Source organism: Xiphias gladius, chromosome 16 (genome assembly GCF_016859285.1).
Source record: "Xiphias gladius isolate SHS-SW01 ecotype Sanya breed wild chromosome 16, ASM1685928v1, whole genome shotgun sequence".
NCBI classification, from domain to species: Eukaryota; Metazoa; Chordata; class Actinopteri; order Istiophoriformes; family Xiphiidae; genus Xiphias; species Xiphias gladius.
Window position 1 is genome coordinate 8,411,433 of NC_053415.1, and position 25,150 is coordinate 8,436,582.

The following is a 25,150-nucleotide window of genomic DNA, read 5'->3' on the forward strand; positions in this document are numbered from 1 at the left end:
CATATGTTTATTAATTTTTTTCTCATGTCTGTAAAGCAGTTTGTAAACTTGTTTTTGACCTATTCTTTCCTGGGTAAGTCAGGGAATAGCAGTAAATGAGCTTCTGCAGATGTTACTTATGTATTTTTTATTTTATTTTATTTTTTTTTTGACAGATGACTTGTTCCTCATGTGGGAGATGATCCACATTCCTATGGCAAAAAAGGTGACATGCTCACAAGATGGCATCCAAGTACTCTGTGGTCGCTTCCGTGACATGTTCTGAGAGCCATATTTCCATATAGTGTAGTTGTTTGCTATTCCCTGTCATATGGTAATAGATCAATTAATTGGTAGTTGGTATTGCCGGTGTTTTGCATATATGAACATGTGTGAGCTTATAAATTATATTACATAAATTACAAGTTGCAAAAACTAACTCATAATCTGTATGTTTAAGTTCTCATGGGTATCTTGCTGTCAACCAAACGAAAGACCAGAGGCTGATGCTGAGTGTATAAATATTCCAGTTGGAGTTGTTTACTGTCAGTTTGTTATTCTGTGAGGTCTGTGTGTGGCCATTTCGGGGGGGGGGGGGGTGTCACTTAATTAGAACCATTCATCAAGTTTGTGTGGCGGGGATGGGCATGATTACCAAATTGGGCTGTGTGTTTTGTCTCAACAGTTCATTTCATCTTCACATTTGACAGACCTGCTCTATCAACCCCATTGCTCATGCCTTGCAAAACTGTACAAATGAGTCATTTAGCAGTGAATTGGAGTCCCTTTAGCCCAAGAAAAACATTCAAACTAATTTCTTGTTAGGCACCAAAACAATTACTCTCACATTGTCACTTTAGTTTCAGAGCTTTGAGTTTTCTCTCAGGACTAGTGCAGTTAGAGATTAACTAAAACATGCAGAATATATTAATTCTAGACCTCTATCATTCCATTTCCTTCCATCCCTCTGAGGATGCTCATAGCTAATTTGCCCTTGAAGCTACATTTTCCTTGTTAAGACTGGAGGGCTTTTCTTTCATCTCAGCCTTGCCTGTACTGCGCATTTGGAGTATGCCTGATGTATGTGCAGTGAAAGGCCAAATGGAGCTTAGCATTGAGAGGAAATTGGATAAGCTGTCATATTCTTACGGAGAAAAGCATTACTTTGTATCCCAAGGATTGGCTGCTATGTTTGGCAAACATGTGACATTAGGTAGAGCAACATCCAGGATATTATCCTGTCTTTTTGAAGCAAATGTCTCTACAAAGGTTACTTCAACAAGTGTGCATCCCGAAATTACAGGGTTATCTTTCACTCCTCGCTGGTCAGGAGGGTTAATAATAAAGTGATACCGGAAGAGGAGCCACCTTGGTGGTCAAATCTGTGGGAAATAACTGAGCTACAGTACTATCTCTATGAATAAAATTTAGGCTGTATGATAACATCCTAGGCACAATTAATCAAAGAATAGTGAGACATAAAGATTTGGGGAAAAACTTTTACTGTGGTTTGGTTGTTTGTGTGTGTGTGTGTGTGTGTGTGTGTGTGTGTGTGTGAGAGAGATGTCTGTGATATTTCTTTTTTTCCCCTTCTGAAAATTACGTCAAACATGCAGAGCAGCTCAAAGTAATTTCACCACTGAATAGTGTGAACAACCACAAAGGCCCAACTATAAGAGGGTTAGAGCACCCTGTACTGTTTGTAGCCTGAGTGCCAAAACACAGGGCTAAAGTCCATAAATGCACACTGCTACTTTGAGCGCATGGTAATGATTGGAGACAAACTAGATGCTTTCCGTCTCCAGTTAACACCATGTAAAAGTGATATGACAGCGTGTGAATAAACAATCTAACCTAGCAACAAACAGAACATCAACTGATCTACAGTATTTGTGGTAATACACTTTTCCTTTGACGGCCATGAAAATTAAAGAAGTTTAATGGGGGGTTTTCATGGGTGGGAATCTGGTTAGGGATCATTTTTTTGCAACATTGAAACCATTATTGTATGCTTGGCTGTTGTAAATGTAACTACTGAACCTTAACTGTTAGTTGCAATCAGATAGCAGAATGAACATGCAAATATTCTTTATTTGCAATAAATGTAGCCAATTCTGCGATGTTCTGTTTGCACATTTGTAAGACCAACTCAAAGTAACAGTTGCTCCAACACAAAAATATTAGCTCAGTGTATGTAAGTAGGGGGCGGGTTGTACTAACTAAATATCTAACATCAAAGGTCCCCTTACTAGCTCTTAGAGCTTTCAGTCTCATCATATGATCTTCATTCATGCTCTAAAGGAGCCACTACTAGTAGTACTTGAATTATTACTCAGTAAACATGGGATGCTAAAGAATAGTCTGACGTTTACAATAAAGCAGTTGAGCATTCCTTTAAACTCTGGTATTCTTCAGGTTTTGTGTTGTCGTCACAACACAGACACTGTGAAAAGTGGCATTTTCGCCCTTGCTCATCAGAATGTGGTGATTGGATGATGACGGTTCAAAATGCCAGTTAGGGAAACATTTCGGGTGGGAAGATTGGGAACTAGAGTCACCTTGCCTGGGGTGGGGGGTGAACTTATGCAGTTTCTTGAATACTTTGGTTTTGGTGCTGAGTATGTTGAGCTAGTGACTCATGCTAGCCCAAGGCCACCGAAGTCTATCACCTTCAGATGGCCATTTGCCAAATGGTGTAGACACACTTTCACTGTTGGTGCTCACAGGCTCAGCCTCATACACAGAGCAGGTGGCGAGAACATGCTGCCATTGGGGCCATCTTTTTTTGGCATCAGTCCTTAATGTACATGAAAATCTTATCAGAATATTTCTCCTGCATCGTGGACATTCACATAAGGGATTTTTAATTACAGATAGGGGAGAAATACTATTGCCACTTTCTGCAATAAGGCATCAAATGTCTCCAACACCTGATTACTAACTCTTGACTTATTACAGTAACAGATAAGGTAATCTGGCTAACAACTGCAAAATGAACAAAAGAAACATGGCTCAAAGCATCAGCTGCAATGTGCAGCAATCAAATTGCTTTTTGACTATATTAATAAGAATGACTTGCCCTGACTTGAGATTATTAAAAGGAATAACGACCAATAATTATAAACTATTCCTCATGATAAACCAAGCTATTCCAGTATTAAACACACATTTTCTTCCTTTTTAGTTCACTGTTTGGAAATTGTTTGAGGGAGATCCCTCACAATGTCTGATAGCCATTTGTTGTGATGCTGCAGTGAACTGAATTGTGCATGTGTAATTCCTTGGTGTTGTGTGGTTATTAATTGAGTACATAAATAACGGACGCTGTTTCTCTCAGTCTTGAGGAGAGCATTTATCATGTGAAGTCAGTGCAACCAGGCAGGAGAAAATAGGGCAAATTTGGTCATAGTAAGCAGGGTCTGGTTGAACTGGAAATCTCCCTTACCCTCACCAAAGTGCCATAACTTCAGCCAAGCTTCAGTGTGAAATTACTACAGCATGTTTCTCCCTGTGGTCATGTACATGGGTGATAAATCCAATCAGGTTTTCGACTTGTCTTTTTTTCCCCTGTGTTTTATTTTTTTGTCTTTGCACATTTGTGGTAAGACCTTATAGCTGAAATTATAAAAATGCAGGGCCTGGAACACAATTTGCATTTACTTTAAGTTTATAAAATTCAGCTGAAAATCCTTCACCATTAAAAATGGATGATAAAATAATGAAGTAAAAAATGTTCCCATAAATTGTTTTTATGGTCTAGGACAGTCAAAGTATGTGTGAGCTCAGACAACTGTTTCTCCCAAACGTAAAGCTTCAACATGAAAAGTTAACACCGTTCCCACGAATTAGTCTGAAATTGGGTGAAAATTTTAGAGGATTTTCATAGATGACTGACATTCTTGAAGAGAAAAAGAAAAAAACTTAAAAAACTTCAGTATATATTTTAACAAATAATTTAATAGTTTCTTGCTTGCACTAAGTGTTATTGCACTTCTCATGACCAACTAAAATCGAATTACTGGCATCACATTATTCATGTAATGCTCACACACAATGGAATCATTAAATCGCTAGTATTCCCAAAATGGCTGCTAACCATCAAACTAATGCTATGCTAGCAAGTGGTGACTACCACAGCATATTCTCTGCAGGGGTATAATCCACCCAGTTTTTTTGGTCTATTCAATAGTGGTGTCGTGCAGAAAGTATAACCACTTTTTCTTATTTATGTATTTATGTGTCAGTATTTATTTTTTTTATGTAGATATTTTAAAAATATTGGATATTGTTTCTGATAAATAGTGTACATATTATTATAGTATTTGCATAATCCTAAAACAGAAGTCAAATTTCATATTATATCCAACAAACTGACTTTTTAGTGACTTAAATGACATATCATCAAAATCTGTGCACTGAAACAAAAGCAATAAACATCATGAATGCCTGCTTTTTTCCATTTTTGCAAATTTTGTGTGCACTGTACGACTATTACATCAGCCTAACACTGAGCAAAAGTCTTTTTTCTTGCTTTAGTATCAGACTCAGCACTGTGATCAATGTAGTCGAACTTGAATGCAGCACCATTTTAATGGATCTAGTAAACCCACATAACACTGTCCCAAGACACTAATTAGCGTAAATATTATTCACCCCATTCCATGCACCATTCACCCACCCCTTACAACGGCTCTGACCTCAGACATTGGATTGTTAAAATGTAATCCAAAGCACTAAACACTAATTACAAAGCATCATCATTGATATTACCTTTTCTGGTGTACATTATTATTACTTTCCATAGTTATGCAGAGATGTTTGTTTCTCTTTGTAGAACTATAATTGTACCTTGAGACTGAGGGGAAATAGGTATGTGTCAGAATGGTTAATGTCATTGACTGCAACACTACAGGGCTGTGTTCTTTCTCTCTTGTTGATTATTTTGTGTGCAATTTACTTTGACTGTAACGACTGAGTCTTTTCTCCAGTGAGAGAACCACTGATGATCATGTGGATGAACTACTTTATTAATGGTGTGATGATGCTGGTCAAGATAACATCATTTTAAACTACACCATGGTAATAGATTTTGGACAGAAGCCCCATGCCACCTAGGTATCATTATAAAGGATATGAAAGTGGACTCTGTACTAAAGTATTCTGGCTTAATCGCTGACAGCAGAGTGTTTATTTGAAGTACACAGTGATTCCTTGTATAAGGTGGATCATTGACTGCATTGCCTAAAGAAACTGTTTTTTTCAGACTTGACCAAAGTCTGATTGTATGAGTTGTGAGTTTTTCTATGATTTGTCCGTTTTGCAACTACAGATACCAAACACATGAATGCCCTGAACTGCATTATTGACCAGGCCAGTGGAATCATCCTGGCAAGCACTGTGATAGACAGAAGACTATTCAGACTGACTACCCAATATATGGTGAATTTCTCCTTCTGGTATTTAGTTTCATCTGCCTGACCTGATGTCACATAAATACACAGTCCTTTATCCATCTAATTACCTAACACGATTCACTGTTAACTTAGATGTATGAGGTTTGGACAGTTGCATTTTGAAAAGGGTTGTCTCTGTCTTTACCTTGTCTTCCCTTGCTTTTTTTGTTAGGTATTGCTGCTTGTATTAAACTTTATCTGTTGCACACCACTTGCTTTATGGAAATAATTTGTTGAAAATGAACATAAGTGTAGTGTGTTTTGGTAATTTTATAAGTGAATCTTAAGGATAACCTTCAGCCACTAATAAGCATTTTGTACTAGTGGTTTCATTTGAAAATCTGGCATAAGAATGAACCACGGTAACAGCATGGTCTGTATGTACAAAATTACATAAAATTCATATACAGAAATTTTCTACCCTACAACCCCCTGGAGCTCCCTCTTCCTCACTGTATCATGTAAGTAAAAAAAAAAACAAGATGGTTCCTCCTCTGTTCATGGTGGCAGCAGGTCCAGAATTTGGCATAAATGGCATGAAATGGTGGATCAATCTGACATGTCGCAGTTGTACAGGGTGGTTGCGGATGGAGAATGGTTTCATGCTTTAATCAGAGACAAGCTTTAGTACTAATATTGCATGATTTTTGAAAGAATTTAATATCTGCACTAACATAACAAAGCCACAAATGCTGAAATTCTAAGCAAATCATAGCTAGTATTTTATTTCAAGCTGACGTTTGGGACTTTTACATATAAAGGTAAATCTCTTTATTTCACAGTATACTGGAGTTTTAAATCTGGTGTCAATACCCCATTGCGCACCGGTAGAGATACAGGAGAGCTGAAGAGGTAGAAACCCTAGTGATGGAGACAGAGTAGGCTACAGCAACTAGGAATCTGCTGGAGCCTTGGTGTAAAAACCTAGGAAGCATCCAAGAAAAGTTTCTGATGTGCCAGATTAATTTAAAAAAAAAAAAAAAAAAAAAAACTGCATTCAGAGGATCGACTGCAGTCTAAAAAAGAATTGGCGCCGATTGGCGGCATGGACAAATGTGGATTTCTACTGGTGTGACTTTTCCTCTTTGGAGACAGCTGAAAGAGGAGAAGGGACTGAGGGTAGACATGGATGTCACATTACTGCTCTTTCACAGGTTGGCATCGGTAAAATATTTGGAGTGGGCTATGTAGCTATTACATTTACTCTACCTAATTAATGAATTATTTTCTTAGAACTGTTGAGATGTCTCTGTATTTGACAGTGTTTATGTAATTACTCTCACTGCCAGAAGGTGGGGACAATTATTGTACTGCACTGTTTAATTGCAGCTTCAGAACCCGTCACAATCTGCCTGACCAAATGTTGAAATGTATCATAGAGAAAACCTTGATGTTAGAGCTGTGTTTAATAAAAATCTGCCATTCAATATCTGACCTATTTAAATATTGTAATAACATGATGCATGTGCACCGTCCTTTATTTGAGCAATTTGGAGGATGTTTTGCATTTATATTCACACAGTTGAGTTTTAGTTCAAACAAATCTGATTCCAGTATGATGGAATTTTCCTGCTCTTATATTGTTGTTGAATTTAGGCTTCTAACAAGATAACTTGAAGTCTGTCTTCAGTCTTTTTGTTTCTTATAGTCTTACAATTTTGTTTTTATGCAAACCTCTGTAGTCTTCTTGAGGACTAAGACCGATATTTTCATGCTCACTATTGTTCTCTCTTTCAACTCAATACATGTGAGAGAGAGAGTCAGTAGGCTTTAACAAGTGTGAGCCTATAATGATAAACAATTAAGCTACCCTGAAATTAAAACAAAGTCACTGATGTTGCGAGGCAGGCAAATCCAGGCATTTTAATACAGGTAGCCTATAAACAGCTTATAAATCAAGATGTTTTTCTCTCCTGGAATGACAGCTGTCAAAATCGCCCACTGTGCTCCATTAAAACACTGAAGGGATGGTTTCGAGAGCGAGTGCCTCGCTGAGCCACAAAATCTGTAACAACAGCGGTTGGCTTCAGTTTCAGTTATCTAACAGCAGCAGTGAGCGAAGAGAGCGTGTAGTTGTTTTGCATCTGTTTCAGAAATATTTAGCAGCTGAACACACCTGTACAGTGCTGGAGTTAGTTTGGCATTTTGTTACTTCTGATGTTAATGAGGGTCTGTCTAAATCCTGTCCAGACCTTTCTGCTACACAATATTTACACTGACATCCTCCCTCTTGGTGGAGGCCGAAAGTGTGCACTGAAAGTTGAACAATTTGGGGGGAAAAAAAACAAATTAAAATAATTATTGTATTGAAAACCATGATCAGAACAGCCAGGAGTGGAAGTCTCACATTAATAACACCTGCTTCAACGATGACAGAGACCGTCTGCAATGTAGAGGCATCAAAGACACAGGGTGACAGTAATCTGATAATGTTATATAATACAGTGACATGAATAAACAGGCTGTGTTCTATATCATATCCTGAAGATGGTTAAAACCAGGATGATACGTAACAAGAACAAGTTTGCATGTAAAGATAATAACTGACAGATGATGTCGATGGCATGACACAGAACAGTTGAACACATGTTGTTTAATTTTACAAATGAAATAATTAAGTATTATAATATGATTATAATTGTCATAAAATATTCTAATGAAAAAAAATCAGACCCCTCAGGGGACGTCTCACCAAGGGCACCAAAATGTCCTGAGATGGCGCTGTGTTGATTCTATATCTTAAAGCTTTAAAATAAACACACTATCCAACGCGTAACTAAAACAGTGGAGCCTACTGGATATTCAATTGCATTAGTTACAACGACCATGGAACTGTTGAATAATCACTGCTGTTTTTCTAGAGTTTGCATTGAATTTAGAATGTGAGAAAGAGATTCTCCAGAATCCCAACAACATACTGTAAAAATAGTCACTTCACAGCTACATTGGTTTACAAATTAGAAAGCTGAGTGGTACAAACCAAAGTTATTCATTGAATGAAGTCATATGTTGAGTCTGTTGGCCCCACACCTGTTTCCTGTTCAGACAAAAAAGCGCACACATTTGGTGAAAATGAGTCATGGTTGTAGTGCATGTTGGACGTGACTATATTTCCCCAAAGGCTTTCTACAGGATTTAAGCGAGACAGCTCTTTGTGCCAAAATCATTTAGACTGTCAGCGTACGAGCTTTAACACAATTTTTACATCTTGTACCTAATGAGGTTTTTATCAAAACAACATTTCCACAGCCTTTCATTAAATATGTATAAGCTTAAATTCAGGTGTTGACATAATGTTGCCTTGGGAGTGTAGTGAAGAATATGTAATGTGCTTGAACCATTCGATACTGAACTGAATCTCCTACTTTTGAATCTTCTCGTATTACATCGTCACGTTCTTGTTTAGGCAAAATCGCCCACAAGAAGGACAAATCAATCAATTCTCACACTAGCATTCCCCTCCTTGTTTTTTTTGTTTTTTTTACTTTAAAAAAAGAAAAAAAAAGAAACATTGATTCACTTTGAACAACTTCAATTTTGAACGACTGTTTCATGTCTGCCTCCGACACCCCACTGTGCTTGCACTGGGTTGGCATCGAAACTGTGTCTTGGAGGAATAGCAAAATGCCAGCCCTTATTCAAGCCTAACAAAATAGCTACTAGCTATCTTGTACCTCTGAAAAGCAGCTGCGAAACAACCCATGGCTTACATTTTGACATCGCTGACAGCCAAGCTTTAAACAATCCCAAGAAGGGAGACGATGACAGAGGAACATTACATTTAAATTCATATTTTATTGAAACAGTTAATGTCACTCTAGACAGTTTTGCCTTTTGTTTTGAATTATTTCTGAGGTTAATTCTTTAGATTTAACCTGATAAATGATGCCTCAAAAGGTATAGCATGTATATTTTCAGATGCATTATTCAAGCCATATAAGGTTTGTTGTTATGGCTTTCTACTTGAAACAGTAAACTAACTTGAACCTTCAAAAAGAGCACCCCCATAATGCTGTCCTCCAAACTTTACACCAAAGTATCATTATAGTATTTTTGTAATTGCTGCTCAGTGAATAAGTGGAGTACCCATACAAGTGTAAAACCTTCTCTTTACTTGTCATATTTGAAAGCTTGAAAGCCTTTCTCATCTTTTCAAAGGAATTGCTATCATTTGTCTTGCAAAGCTTGAAAGCTTTCAGCTTCTTTTTCCCAAGAAGGAGTTGTAGTAATTAATTATACAATAAGGAAGACGAGGCTAAAGTATTTGACAGAACTGGCAAAAATGTCACTAAAGAGTATAGACAAAAGGATCATGTCTGTGCTATAGTAGATGGGCTGCCTCTTGCTTTTAACATTTACTGATACTGCATAGCAAGTACTTTGACTTTCTAAACAGGCTGAATATTTGCTATTCCTGTGTGTACATAAAGTGTCAGTGTGTCAATGTTGGCCCTGTGATAGTGTCCACCCCTGACTTGCAGGATGAAATATCCATTCATACTCTATAATATTAATAATATATAATATTTTGTTTAGCTGTTTATACAGTATTGCGCAAGGTAACAGGTTTGTAGTGTTCAGTAGTGGCTCAAGCAACTGTACCTTTCTTCTATTTAACTGAAAAGAACAGACTCAGAATTACAAAAAAATTTTCAAGCACATTGAAAAATAAAATTAGTCTTTGATTTGGCTCACAAGTATCCTGGTTTTAATGTTTGCCCCTGACTAAGCTCGTACTGTGTGTGACTGTAATTCTTAATTTAATTCCATTACAAATGCAGTAAGTAAAAAGGACTTTGACAAGGTCCAGAGAGAATCAACACCTTTGGAAACACCTTGTCTGCAAAAGTTAAAATGTTTATTGCATCTTCTGATGTGCTCATTCAACAAATTCTCTCTCTAAGCAAAACATGAATGTAAGTTAAAAGGCCTTAATCTGTATCTTTAAGCCATTTATAGTAGTAGTTTTCTTTTTTTTTTATAATTTTTTAATTTTCTTTTTTTTTTTTGCATTTATCGATCCGTACTCAGTAGGAGCTGTAATAAACCTTTTTTTTTTTAAGCACATGGCTTCAAACATTCTTTATGCTGACTTTTTTTTTTTAAATTTGCTCTCATTAAACACTGAAGTAGTGCAGCACAATGACTACTGGTTTGGAGCTGTGGTACGTTTTACAACTGAGTCTGTAGTTTTCACTCCAACAATAACAGAATCTTCCATTTACACTGTTTGTTAGTGCTGCTGTGGCTTCCTGCAATCCCGATGTGGGTGTGATGTGAATATTCTGCTCACACTAGGGGGTTACTGTAGGGATATTTTAAAGCTTCAGTGACGTTAAAAGCTTAAAAAAATGTTAAAGTCATGGGAAAGCCATTAAACACTGAAGGTATTTTCCAAGTTAATACATAAATACGGAAATGTGATACATGGCCCCGAACTATTGTACACAAGGATATGAAACTTAAACATTATATGCCACGAATATAAATCTTGCAAAGATTATATTAAATTCCGTCTTTCCTGTGCAGGTGCTGTGATTTGTTTTTCAGGAAGCTAATTGACCTCATTAGTAAACTCTCACTTTACTGATCTCAAATAAAGTTATGCGAAACTGTTATAAGGTTTGATAACAGGATAAGGTACCTTAAATTGAAGCCCATGCAGCTTGTTATTAATTTCAATTAGCCCCATTTCTTCGACCAGTCACCACTGGCTTTGCCTATAACTCTGATGTTGTTGCCGCTCTTGACTTCTTGTAGTTAGTTTTTTTTTCTTAAAGTAGCGTGAAGCATTTGCGTCCACCGCGGAAAGTTTACTTATTTATTACTAAATTCATAATGTTGCATTAGGTATTCTGGAGTCCATGATTGGTTAACACTGTAATAGGCTAAGGATAGCCTATTAGTCTTACAGCCTATTACAGAAAAAGGTGTTGGAGGTAGAGCTTGTTTGTCAGCAGTTAGCTAATAGCTGAATCATTCGGAATCTGTATCTTATGTCAAACATAATATAAAGTTGGAAATAAGCATATTTTTATGGACCGGAAGGCATATATTCGGTTAACATTATCCACATGGTCTTTTTAAATTGGTTCAGTTTTAACTTGACAGTGTAAGTGGACGGTATTAATCTGACAAAAGCAGGTATGCGTGTGTCCATGTGTGTGAAATATGGGTCGGGTGGTGTTTTTTTTTTTTTTTAAATTGATCCACTGCTCCTCAGAGTTTCTGGTAATGTCTCTAGCAGGTAATTTTCTGCTATATCTTAAGTCCCAGCGTTGATAGCTTATACCTCTCCTTTAGTCACACCACGTCAGATTTAACAGACTGCTGCTCCCACAAATCCTTGCTCTATGTTGCCATGAAAATGTATTACTGTTATGCGTTCCTCCTGTTATGTTGAGGAGGAACGCGTGGTTCCTCCTCAGACATTATTAGAAGATATGATGAAAGCAAAAATAATTCCGTTCTGGGGTGCAGTGTATTTGTAATTTCTGAAAATTAGAATAGCCCGATGTGCTAATATGATTGGTCTAATGGATTTTAATCTAAAATCTGTGGGGATGTTTACATTCATTATATTTCTTTCAAAGACATTAAGACCAACACCAGGGTGAAGTTTCTACAAATCTGCTCAGTGTGCTATAGAAATGAACACACACACTTATTTTCTCACTCCGCTAACAGTTAACAAGTACCTCGGGTCCCTATACGGCATAGCTGAGGTACAACCAAATGCGTTCCTTTACATCCCACTTTGCTGCACAGCACTTTGCTACAGTATAGTTCTTATTTCTGTTTATGTTGATGGTGATGTTTAACAAGGGTCCCAAAAAATAAAATAAGTTGTTTTACTAACTTTTTTTTCTTCTCACGCTTTGTAAGAGGGAGCATGTGTGGTGCTGCACATACAGTATAAATTCCAAATCCACAAATTGTTGACAAGCTTGTTAATTAGTTGTATAAAGGTCACATACCAAGTAATGAAGCAAGTTGCAATATTCCACCAAAACCAGACATTGTTCTTGTTAATTTAGAGCAGTAAAGTCAAACTGTTATTTTCACACTTAATTACCATGGAGAATGTATGAAAAATTACAGCTTTCACTGTAAATTATTATTTTTCATTTAAACCTATCAGCCACAAGCGAGCGGTTTCAATGTTGTGGCTGAATGGTGTATGCTGATTAGTTAGGACGTATTTATCTGCGTGGTTGATACAGCCAAATCACATCAATCACGTCATGTTTTCTATCTATTTTATCATTCTCATAACAAATGTAATAAGTCTAGAAAGCTCATTGCATATAACAGTATGATAGTGCTGTTGAAAATTAGTGAAAACATGAAAATGGATTAAGTGGATTTCATCTTGCACGCAGCGTACAATATTTGGGTTATTCATTCTCATGGGAGTAATCATTGCCATGACGTGTCAAACTAGTCATTTCATAATCGTATGTCTGTTTTGCATGACAGGGCACATTTGATGACCTTCCTATTTTATTTTCAGTACCATGTGTCATGAATCGTTGTCATAAAGATGTCACAACCAGCTTTTTCCCGTTAAACTGCACTCAATCAGTAGAGAGAGAGGAGGAGAAGCTTAACGATCTCCCATTGCCGTCCATCCACCTTCAGTGTTGGACACACCAAATTGATTTTAATCAGGCAATAAAGCAGATCCGATCCTCCCTCTGTTGACTCACTTTCATGCCCCAAAGAGGCCGACCTGATCGACTTTTCTGATGGATTTTCCTCATAACTGCCTATCGCCCCGTTCAGTAGGGAAAATCTCTTTCATTTTAGTTGCGTTCAGAAAAAGACTGATGCTGTATTGGTGTTTGCTGTGAGGTTTCAGCAGTTATTCAATAAGTTGATCCTTTAATTCCTGTCTTCCTGAGCTGCTCAAGAAGAAAAAGGTGTGCAGGTCTGAAGGTGAGAGTAAGCTTTTTATTTATTTATTTATTTATTTATTTTCTTTCTAATAGCTCATTCTGGAATGAGCTTGGAAAGATCAAATAGAACCAGAGTGACACTGAGATAATTAGTGCCTGCTTTACTTAAGACACCTTTAATCATCTTCATTTTTATTTATGTAGTGATGCTAGTAAATAAGTGGCTGCTCTGGGATTTAAATACTAAAAGTACAGTTTGCACTGTTAAGACATTTTTATGGACTTGTGCAAACGAAATGAAGGGACACTTTATTTTAAGATGTAAGTTGCTTTCTTCTCCCCAAAGGGAGGAGAGACAGTACCCAAGATCTGTATATTTATAAACTAAATCTCAGGTTACCTCAAAAAGAACTACAAGTCTCATTTAATATAATATTCACAGTGTAATTGGGATTTTTAATCCTCACACTGGCAGCGCACTGGTTATGTCAGTTACCTATTGGAAGTTTTCAAACTGTTAGTCTGCTTTTTCCTGATATGCTTATTAAATAGTTGGATCTGTTGAGTTTAACTGTAACTGTAGTTTAATTAAACTCAGTTACTGTATAACAGTGTACAAGATCCTAAGGAGAGTCCTGTGTTTTTGAGTAATCAACAAAAACTGAGAAAATAGAGCTACCAGTCACCACTTACATTCCATCTGTTATTTTATTTATTTTAAGTTACAAAATGAAAGGTTCTGTCAAACCTGCATACAGTAGGCTTGAAATACTCAGTCCCGTATTGGGGAAAAAAAAAAGACGCATTTAAAAATGTGACCTTGTATGCAAAGTTAGATACACATTAAAATGTATTTGAATAAATGTTCGATTGTGTTCAGAATGCCCACAGTAGGTTTGCCGAAACACTGTGAAAAAGCTAATGAGTGGTCATAGGTCATGATCAAAAACCACAAATGCCTGAATCTGCTTTAACATTCATAGTGCATTCCGGATTCTACAAGACCTTGCATATAAGCCTATAAATCAAATTACATTGTATAGCCGCAAAAAGGCTACTCTTCTTGTGCCGCAGCTTTTGAGAGAAATTTAAATATTTTCCCTTTTAGGAAATATTATTGGAGCCAGATAAGTCTTTGCTTCAGGCCCAGGCTGTGGAAAGAACTCTCAGCTTTGTTTAACAAGTAATGTGTGTTGCTTGTCATTTCCTTAAGTCGTTAGCTTCTGCACCTACAGCGGATACTAAACACACAGTACACCCACATATACTGTGTACACGTTGGCATATTAATACATAATTGATATGTATTGATCTGCAAAATGGTCAAAACTCCCACACTGTTCCAAATTTTATAATGTGTAGGAGATTAGTTAGTTCACAGTGGGCATGAACAAGAAATTTTTGCAGTCTCATTGTTATAGAAGCATCTTTTTAATGGTGTGGATGTTAACGTGAATTTATACACACCACCTGTAAGTTCTTCATCTTAATGTAAACAGTTTATTCACCATGGATCTGGCTCTGATTTTATGTCAGTTAAAGTAAAGCTACAGTTTATCACAACTTGGGTGTTATTTGCATTGCTCTGGCCATTATTTTTAGCACTTTTGATAAAATTTTATTCACCGAGGTAATTAAGATCTAATCTCAACAATGCTAAAGAAAAGGGCCAATAGGGCAACAATCAAGTAGAGGAGGTCAAAGCGGAACTAGAAGGCTTGGCTGTACACTTGAATTGATGTTTAAACAGACAGTATGGTTTTTAATTTTACAGTGTCATTGATGTTCTTTTGCACATAAATTTGACTAACACGGGGGTTCGTTTACCACTTGATTTTCTGTTGTAAACAAACAACTTGATGTGGCAGGAAAATCAAAGGACCTAATTCGATGCCATGTCCTTCTGAGATCTTTATGCTGTTATCATAATTACTAATTATGGAGCAACCAAAATAAAACCCAGGTAGTAATAAACCATAGTTTTGTTAATTTGTTCAACAAGAACTGTAATGTTACTAAAAATACCAGTAATAAAACAAGACAATACCAGCTAAGGTTTAACACATTTGCACCTGTACCAGTGCAAAGTGTTCAATGTAGTTGAAAAGAACATTTTTAAAGTATTCTTTTAACAAGTCACCTAAGCAGGCATTGCATGTTTTCTGCAAAAAATTCCTCTTTTTCTTTTTAGTATGTTTAATATATGTATATAGTATAGTATGCTTATGTGGAGTAAAGGGGCAACAGTGGCTCAAATCACATGTCTGTGCCAAATTTTGGCTATGTAGTGAAAAGATATCCCTTGGAGATATTTTTCTTAGTTTGCTGTTGTACCGTGTTTAACAGAAAACATTTTAAGTCAGACGTAAATAATGTAGTGAATTTAATTAAATAATTGCTTGGACTGGACAGACAGGTAGCAGCATACAGTATACTGTTTTAGCTGGCAAGACCTTGCTAATGTTGACAGTATGATGTGATTATTAAATCAGACTTTTTGTGCTATTGATGTGGTGCATACTTTTGGGTTATAAAAAACAGTATTTATTTAATGTAAAGAGGGACTAATTCATGCATGAAAGGACCACTTTAAATGTGTTAAAGCTGCATTAAATAATTTTTTATGGCAGAAAGGCCTAAAAAAGTTGGCATTTAAGCAATTCACCTTGATAAAATTAATATAAGCTTCTTTTGGCTAATGTCTTGTGTACACTATTATTCAATGATTAAAGCAGTTTCTGTGCGCGGGCTTTCCTATCATCCAATAATCATCTCAGCTGATGAATTTGAACCACTGTACCTACGTTGTCTCTCTGCTGTCATTGCAGTCTATGCTGTAAGCAACTATGCCCCTACACCACCCAACGAGTCCTCCCTCCAGATTGACCATTTAGGTTGTTTGTCCCTACGCTAAGAGGCATCTCATGAAATAGTGCCCCTATGATGGCAGGTGCACAGGACCTTTTGTAGTCATGGTTCAATAATAAACACCAGGTGAACCTTATGGAACGGTCACAGTTTGGTTACATTTAGGCACAAAAACTACTGGATTAAGCTAAGGGAAAAAATGTGGTTTCCCTTAAAAGAAGTACTTCCTTAAGGTTAGAGGACCTTCAGTGTCATGGTTACAATAATAAACATGCAGTTAAGCTTGTGGAACGGTCATGGTCAAAAGAAACAGTGACGACTATTGGTTTCAAACGGGAAATGAACACCAGTCTCCCGTGTCAACAGGACAAAGTCCTGTTTTTTGTTGACCCAGCCATCAGCCCTCACCTCCTCCCTATGTGGACTTTGTTGCTCTTTATAAAATGTCACCTGACTTCCTCCTTTGCTCCCGTAACAATTGCTACCGCTGCAACAGCTCGCCTAACAATAAAATGTAACTATGGGTCATAACAAACTGCTTGCACAGACGACCTATGGACTCGTTTTTTAGGGGATGACAGCCATCTCTTTGGCTGGGTCAACGCCAAAGTTTTTATTAAATAAAGTTTCTGCATTCATGTTAATTTTTGTTTTTCCTGATTGAACTGTTATCATATACAACATCTCCTTTATGTAATATTTATCAATTTATTAGCTACTGGGTCATCTACTCTACTAGGTGATCTACTTTACAAGATTTGCAGGATTTGTAGTATTTAGGCTATTTTTGTCATTACATGAATGTGTGATAGTATTAGGAACTATAACTAAACCAGCCAACTTCTTGGCTCCACGGTATGAACGGTGCAGCTACCAGAAAAGCAACTGCTACTTCTGCTGTAAAATGCTGAATTGCACTGGGTTGGTAATCGTTTTAAATTTGATATACAGTTTGTAATTTCTCTGATTATGTATCTTCAGTATAGATACACTTTGTCATTTGCTAATTTCGGTTCACACATGAAAAGAACAATGCAATCCTCCTGGAAGGCATTTGTCCAGTTCAAATCACGGTTTAAACAGTTACACTGCTATCATGGCAAAGAAGGCTTCTTTGTGTTATGAGTCACATTAGAAGAGACAGGTTTCCGCATTTCTAATGGAACGAAGCTAATCACATCTGTGTAAGCTGACTCCCAGCTGTGAAACTTTGCGGAATTCACAGAGGAGTAAAGTGGAAAACCTTAAATAAAGGGCAAGTCCATCTTAATCACATGCTTCTATGGTCTGGTGGTAGGCAATGAGACAGAAATGTCACATTAGCAATGCGAAGTGGTTTATTACATCATGTAGAGAGTTAAATCAATGTGCCGTTTTGCTGATTTTGGCCTTTTATTGAATATTGCATTTTGGCAGGTTAGTGGCCATTGAATAACTTTTTTATGTATATTTTCAGTCATAGACCATTGAACAAAGTTGAATGGTATGACAATATACTATCATTATCATTATACAGTGAATACTCTGAGACGATTAGCCACTTTTGTCTTTTAAAATCAAAAGGCCAAAGTTTTTTTTTTTTTTTTTTTTTTCTCCTGTGGAGTAGGCCTGCAACATGAATGCAAAATTTATACTTGATTAAAGCATTCATTAAAATGCATCCCCCTATGTACCACATTTGTTTTATTTTCCTATTTGCAGATTTTATGTTTGTTCAGGTGGTGTAATTTATTGAGTACATGTTTATTTTGATAGCTTTTATAATACTGTAGCTGAAGTAGGTAATGTTGAGGTACTATTGCAAAATTTAGATTAAAACCTGTTTGTACAGTTTTAATGACTTTCAAGGTGGATATGGACAGCTCATTTAGTGTCTGCAGTTGTACAGTGGGGGCCAAGGAGGATATGATCCCTTACTATAACAGCTCTCACTCCACACCGATAATGCAGCTTAATCTGGAGGCTACACCCAAGTTACTGACATGCCCCACAGAGTATCAGCCTTTATTGGACAAACTCAATGGAAACCTTGACTGGCACTTCACCCCTCAGTGATGACAAAAACCCTGTCTGCTTAAGCAGCTATTACTCCACCTGATTGGTAATCATGACATGGAGTGAGGCATAAATCCCTCAGACTGCTGGTGGTTAAAATAGAGGTCTACGAACGAACACAGTGATTAGGTGACCTTGGATGGAGCATGGAAAGGGGGCCAGGCGAGGGCAGGCTTGGGCATGGGGGTGTACTTTTCTATTTTTGGCAGTATAATGACACATTCTCATGCAAATGAAATGCACATACATAGGCTACATTCAAGCAAGAGAACAGTTCAGAGCCCTTAAAAATGTCTTGAATGATTTCTTAGAGGATTATATGTTATAGTTCATCTCAATGGTCTTATCAGCCTCAATCATACTATTTTTATTTGCTCAAATGGAGATGCCATTGCCTCGTCCTGTTTGTCCACATTCATTTATGATGTAATATGAACACTGGGCCCCCCAAAATGCAGATTTATTGTTGGTATTTGCTGAGACAAAAAACAATCAGAATAAGGGCTAACCACACACTATGTTAAAGCTCCTTAAAAACTTAGAACACCTTCAAGAATTTTAACATTACATCCAATATACCCTGCACGTGGAACAAGAAAACTAATCCACTTTGAGACATTCGTAAACACTCTGTAGACTCATGGGATAAACAAATTTTTGACATCAGCATATCTTGTAAGGTTTAAATCTTTTAAAGCACAATAGAGCTGAACGAGTTATTGGTTTTGAATTTTGATTCACACCCCTCTTCAATAACTTTTACATGACATTTCTGCCATGTTTACATTAGCGAGATTCGTTGCATCAAACAAAGCGCTCCCTTTTTTCCCTAGACCATTACAACAAATGACATAACTGTGTTTCACCATGTGATGATCTGTACACGGGAAGATTCGAAAAAAAAAAAATTATATTTTGAGTGAGTATTTTAGAACCTGTTCTAAATATAACGTTGCAGGCTTTACTAACCAAAGTTCATCAGATAACTCAGTAAACCTGCTTCTTTGAACAGCCCCTGCTAGGAAATGTAAACAAGATATACATGACCGATCTAAATTTGAAATATGTGTATTGCATTATTAGATATTTTAACTCTTGTGTTGACTATTCAAGTGGTCTGATGTATTTACTGTAAACATGTACTGCTAACAAGAAACCATGTTCATGTCAATCAATGAGTTGTATTTACAGACAGATGTGGAGTTTTTTTTAGATCTGATATCTTGGCTGGTATCACCAATTGCAGAAGTCTGTAAACACAAAAATCACTCCTATTTAGTTTCCTGCTAATACAGTGAACTCACAAAAAGTGAGACATACCTGCCATGGTTTATTAATCACCCAACAATTCCCCAAAAGTTTCCCCACACTGCAGTTACTGAAAGATCACCCAAGTTAGAGAAGAGGCTTTTATCTATGACCAAACATAACATTTGTGCCAACTGATAATAAACCAATTATAATTTGAGGTCCAAAACAACAGATTCTTCCAGTTTGTTCACCTGGTACGACAGAAAACCAGCAGGTCTGGGACGGAACAGCAAAATGGCTTTTCTTTACAGTTATCAGTAATGAGTTTTAGGTTTTCCCTTGGTTGAACACTGGAGTGGTTACACACTTAGCAAGGTTTGTTGTTAGAGGGGACATGAAATAATGAGATGAGGACTCAGTGGCAGAGAAGCAGCCTAATAACGACAGATTTTTGCTACCTATGTTAAACTTTTAGATGAAAATCCTAACGATCTCCATCAGGAAAATGAAAAAACCTTCCATACTTTGAATAAACTGGACAACATGAACAGCAATCATGCTTTTTAGGATTAATTGGACTTGCACAATAGTCAAATCTTGATTAGCATAAAAATCACTCATGAAATGTTCAGATAATCCTTGTAATATAGTTGTTCCTTTGTGAATGCAATGTGCTGTAACATATTCCTTTGCATGTGAAGTAAAAGGGCAGTAAGCAGCATACAGCTTTAGATCGGTCTCATGAATCATTCATTGTTTACTGGTGTAGGGATTTATGCCAGGGAGCAGGAGGCCATTCTACTATTGTCTTCTGAAACTTTTCATATGGTGCTTGCTTTCAATAATTTGTTGACATGCCCCTGCTGTTGTAGAGAAAATAAAAGTGACCTCGCTCTGTGGTGAAGGTCAGGCAGTATCTAATGAAAGCCCCTAAGTCTTACAGCATTGATTTCTAACCCATTTCATGGCTAGAATGTAGAGTTGTTGAGCGTTGCCATGGGGGATGGCCCGGGGTACGAGCTGTCGTTTCCTGGAGCCAGTTATACCTCAGATTCTGTAAATAAAATTACTTCTCTCTCTTTGTACATCATTATTTTCTCTCTCTCCCTTGTTCAAACATAGCTTGCTATCCTCAGCTTGCTTAGTGATTTCTAAGAATTCCATTTTAAAATTTTAAAATGATCTAGATGGAAGAGAAGGATGGGTGCTGCAGAACTGAAGTGCACATATAATTGTGGGCAGGTATCCAGAAGTGCCATGACATTCTGAAATTGTGCATCAGTCAGCAGAGTCACAGTACTCTCTCTAGTCTCCATATTCTGATCAGACTTGACATGAATGGCATTTAAGTCTAAATACCACATGGCGCATGTCACTTCTAGAAATATGCTTGTAATAAAGATTCATTATGCAGGTGAGGCATCATTGAGATGCATCACACTACATTGCATCTTTTGGCAGATTAAAGATATGAAGATTAAGGGAGAGACTGCATTATACTGTTGTTATACTTAATAACCTGCTTAGTTTGGCTCATAGCCCTATGCTCATCCATAATGCATATGACCTGCAACTGCCCAGGATGCTAAGTCTGCTCTGACAGTGTGAAAGGGTTTAAAATCACTAATCTACGTGCACTTGTGTGCACGCGCCTGTGCATGCGTGCGTGCATGCGTGCGCACCTACAGACGAAAAGTCTCCAAGTACTTCTCCTCAATAACTTGAAACATTTATATGTGATGTGCTTTAACCTGTATGTTTGATTTATATTAAACAATCCATGAATCTTTGAGCAGAATATTCCACCCTTATATACTGTTAAATATCATCAGTCTGACATCAGGGTTTTGAAGTTATTTTGTGATGCACCCAATTTTTCTCCACCCATCCTGTCTACATGTACTTCAGATAACCTTTCCACACATTTCAAAAATATCTTTTTATAAAAAACCTACAAGAGAGTGCAAACTTGTAGGATTTGACTCTTCGTATGGGCTAAAATTAGCGTCAAAAATATTTTGAGCTTGTAAAGTTATGTTCACAAAGTTTATAGTTGTAAATTAACCTCTGCAAACCTGTAAAATAAAAATTCAAGTTTGTACATATGTAGAAAAGATTTGTAAAAAATTTTTTTTTTGAAGAAGAAATGGTATCTTTAGTGTCTTTGTGAGGTTACCCAAAAACACATGTTCACACACATTTGTGAACATTTGCGTACAGCTACAAAGCAGAAAATTGCATGTAAAACTCAACACTCAAAGTTCCCATACTGAGTGTGACACTGAAGTTACAAGTGTGAATTTTGACCCTGTCTTAAAACCCGAGTCTGATAGGACAATTACAATCCAATCACAAAATGGAGTCCAATTAGTGAGCAGTTGGTTCCATTGCCTGACAGGTGTAGTAGTATAGTATAGTAGTAGTATGAAAACCCACCTGGGTCACAGAAGGAGCACGTGCCGTCGTACATCTTGAAAATATACTACACTTTTCAGTACCTAGAGTGGAGATAAAAGTAACTGAACCACATGCCCTATGAATAGACTCTACGGGAGTCCCGGTGCTCCTGGTGCACACAGTCCTGCCGATGGCCAGTCCAACTATGAAGGATTTTGTTGTACCTGGGTGGCGCGCACAATTTGTATGCCGGCGGCCAGAGTGAATATCAATAGGTAATAAAAATCCAATTTAATGTTAGCTAGTTACCTACCTAGCTACCTTTCTCTCTCTTCTCCTTTTTATTCTGTTCTTTTCTCTCTCACTCTTGCCTCGGTGGAGCATCACCACGTGTGTCCACATCCTAAATACAATGTTTCAAACTAAAAGACCTCTGTAGAGTCATGCGACGTTGTGGCGGGAAACACTGCAAAATGTACATAGCGGGAACGCTGAAATTAGCAAATTGTCCTAAAAGCAAAACTATTCCTTTAAATTCTTTTTCTGTGGGTTGTTGCAAAATGACAACTCTAGAGGGAAGCCCCACACCATACCACACCACACCAAACCAAAACCAAGCCATTTTTCCCATTTTGTCTCAAATTATGAAAACATTTGCTGCCATCACACCTCATTGTAGCAAGCATACCCTGGTAGCCTAATGGTGGAAGTACACACCCACAATGTCCTCGGTTCCAGTTTGGCTCGCAACCTTTGTTGCACGTCATTCCCTCCCTCTCTCCTGATGTCTCCCGCCTGTCTACACTGGCAAATATTTTTTTAAAACAAAGCAAAAATGAGACAAGAAGAACAAAATTCACTGCTGAAATACATTATAAAACTTATACCACCAAATGCAGTTATTTGTTTAGAGTTAAATTATCTTTTTGTGTGTGTGTAAGTGAATATCTTTGCTTATGCTTGCACATTTTCATGTGGTTTTCAGAGATATTCTATCACTATTTCTCTTTTCTCCCACACTGTTGGGTGACCTTGAGTGCTCTGAATGCAGCATAGGTTTAATGGACTATTGCTGCCCTGTCAAGTTCGCACACAGCTTTCTATGTAGAGCTGAGCAAGTTGGATGAGCTACAAATAGCTTCTTTGAGAAGCAGCTCCTTCTCCACCTGCAACTGTAAGATAGCTCTGATTTAGGAATATTTTCAGATCAGCTTTGTTCAGCTGTACAACATAGCTGACGTTTAATTTGCCACTTTGAGCCTTGTACTGCACTGCTGCTTTTATAACAAGGGTTTTGTTTGAATAGGCCTGTGGCTTATGACTTATCCACTGTACCATATTGTGAACTGTGTGTCTGATATAATTCAGGGGATTGTAATGCCTTGTAACTTATGTCACTAGAATATAATATTGTTTAGAGAGATAAATGAAGAGCTAAGCTCTCATGTAATTCAGAGTTTAATAGGACTGAGCAAATAAGAGAGTGGATGGTATATTGCAAAATGCAGGATGAATAGTTTGTTTGTTTGTGCTGAACACTTGTTCATGTTGCAGTATACCGGTCAACAAAAAAACTTGATCAAAATACATGCTGCAAAGACTGCTGGCAGGTCGTCCTTCAGCAGGTTTGCAAACTATCTTCTCTGTCTGCCTGCCTCAAAATAACTCTTTGTTCCTCTGGAAATCTGGCACATTTCAAAGGCTCAATGGCTGTAATGAGCCACAATATTGTGCCAGTGGTGGCCCTTGTGTGTCAGGAAAGAAACTCATGATAATGTGCCCAGCTGAGTGCCACTGTGAGTTTTCTACTGTTATGACAAAGGAACCAGTTGGCGTTTTTTTTCCCATTCACTGAAGGTAGATGCTGCCTTTTTCATATGCTATACTTGCCATCACCAATCATTTGATGTTTGTATAGAATAATCTGCAAAATAATTTATACTGTGTAATACTATACCCTTTGGTACCTTTCTCATGCAAATGCAGTGGTATATGGAAGAGGAACAAAAGAACAATAGGATGGTTACTTTTCTTCAGTTGTGTGTTTTTTCCCATTATTTTTTGTCCCCCACTGTCCACAGAGACAGTACAGCCTGTGTCAAGGATAGGCTGTTTGGAGAAGGAAAAGGGAAAGATTCATTGACATAAGAGGTCATTTGCTTGACTCATATTTGGCCCTTTGGCTCTCCTTGAAAGGATGCAGCTCTGAGATCCAGGGGCAGTTGCTCTCATGGCTTCCATTGCTAGCTGAGGAAGTCGCTCTTCTGTCACCAACCCCTCTGCTTTTCAGTGGTAATCAATTCAGCTTTAAAGGTTTAGGAGACATCCCTTGAGAGACTTCAGCAAACCGAGCATGCCACTGCCAACCCTCAAGCTCAGCATGTGCTTATTGATGCCTTGTTGTTTTTTGAGGAGAAATGTAAATAATGTATTCAGCATACTCAGCTCATATACAGTTCACATGTTTAAAAGTGCAATGTTTACACTGGACTACTTTTTTTTGACATAAAATGTAAAATAATTTGTTCTGTCTAGTAATTAATGTCACAATATTGTGTGACCCTAATTGTATTTTACCACTAAACTGTCAAATCATGGACAGTCCATCATATTAAGTCCGTTTCTGTATTAATATTTAGTGCATGGGATAATCAGTATGCACTGAGGTTGACAGCATGTTTTGCTGAAGATCACACAGTTGTGTTGCTTGATGATGGTTAAAAGAAACACATTTGACTGCAGCCAAGAATTTTGGCTTAGTACAAAAATGTTGTGTGTTGTTGTGAGGAAGTGTTGAAGTGATGTGTTTTGAGAAATATTTGACAAAATAAATTTTTTATGTTGGTGCTCTTCCACCGTTTACAGGCAAAAATAATGATCATATACCAGTTCCTCTTGCAGTGGACTACCTTGAGATACTTTTTTTTTCTTTTCTGATAAGCGTGAATTGAATTTTAATTTTCTTTTTCCTTAAAGGTTTGATGGCTTTGGTGTGCAATTTTAAGAATGTCCCCCTTTAAAACTTAAAGGCTTGAATATTTCAAAATAGACCTTGATTTAAATTGTAAGATTTGAGATATATTGCATCAGTGGGAATAGAAGAGGTAGAATGGATGAGATGTTTGACCTTTTCAGATTTGTCCCTGGGTAGTGAATTTGCTAGAGGGTGCCAGGGCAGAGAGCAGCGGTGCGTTGAATTATCACTCCCACTGTTCAAATGCTGCAGACCTGATCTCCCACTTGCTCCAC

At 37.3% G+C, this 25,150-nt stretch overlaps 1 protein-coding gene across 1 annotated transcript in view; it reads left to right on the forward strand.

Annotated features, from left to right (window-relative positions):
* The window catches only part of lrp1bb (low density lipoprotein receptor-related protein 1Bb), a 251,548-nt gene that overhangs the window by 43,473 nt on the left and 182,925 nt on the right, over positions 1-25,150 (forward strand). The gene's annotated exons all lie outside the window — the stretch shown is intronic.